The sequence below is a fragment of the Halyomorpha halys genome, unplaced genomic scaffold, assembly GCF_000696795.3.
Source record: "Halyomorpha halys isolate HHAL.00 unplaced genomic scaffold, Hhal_1.1 Scaffold702.1, whole genome shotgun sequence".
Classification (NCBI taxonomy): Eukaryota; Metazoa; Arthropoda; class Insecta; order Hemiptera; family Pentatomidae; genus Halyomorpha; species Halyomorpha halys.
Window position 1 is genome coordinate 362,474 of NW_027109550.1, and position 393 is coordinate 362,866.

Below are 393 nucleotides of genomic sequence, written 5' to 3' on the forward strand. Positions count from 1 at the left end.
TTTTTATTTTCGTTCAGCGCCATATTGGAAGGCTGAGTCTACCCGGCCGCCATTTTGTTTGTTTTTATTGCCACCATTGCATAAGAGGGTCTCGCGTCCTTTTTCTTTTCGTTCACCGCCATATTGGCAGGGGCTGAGTCTACCAAGCCGCCATTTTGTTTTTTGATTGCCGCCATTGCATAAGAGGGTCTCGCGGCCTTTTCCTTTTCGTTCACTGCCATATTGGCAGGGGCTGTGTCTATCCGGCCGCCATTTTCTTTGTTCATCACCATCATGTTGTTATGAGGGTCTCGCGACCTTTTCTTTTCGTTCACCGCCATATTGGCAAGGGCTGAGTCTACTTGGACGCCATTTTGTTTTCATGGTGTTTGAGAGGCTTATTGGTTTTGGAAG